At 38.5% G+C, this 335-nt stretch overlaps 1 long non-coding RNA gene across 3 annotated transcripts in view; it reads left to right on the forward strand.

The window, feature by feature from the left end:
* The window catches only part of LOC119294107, a 3,479-nt gene that overhangs the window by 1,727 nt on the left and 1,417 nt on the right, over window positions 1-335 (forward strand). The window lies entirely within an intron of this gene.

Consider the following 335-nt stretch of genomic DNA (forward strand, 5'->3'; position numbering starts at 1 on the left):
TTCAGGTAACAAATCTGCTGTCTAACCTTTTCCTGGGTGTTTCTTGCAATTTCGTCGAAGTCCCATGTTTGTGTATGTCTAATTTATAGGAGGGGTCTGCCCTTGCATTGTGTAATACTATTTGTTATACAGATCTTTCTGAGTTAGCATACTCTGTTTTGATAAGCCAAGAAAGAACCCCAAGAGGTCCTGATATTTATGGGAAGTGGATCTCATGTTCCTTCTTTTGTTTCTTCTTGCCGAAAGGAGGATTTTTTCCCCAGTCTGTTGTGACTCTATGTTGTATGAATTAAAATACAAAGTCGATTTGAAAAGTGTCGATCATTCATACGGCA

Source organism: Triticum dicoccoides, chromosome 4B, assembly GCF_002162155.2.
Source record: "Triticum dicoccoides isolate Atlit2015 ecotype Zavitan chromosome 4B, WEW_v2.0, whole genome shotgun sequence".
Taxonomy (NCBI): Eukaryota; Viridiplantae; Streptophyta; class Magnoliopsida; order Poales; family Poaceae; genus Triticum; species Triticum dicoccoides.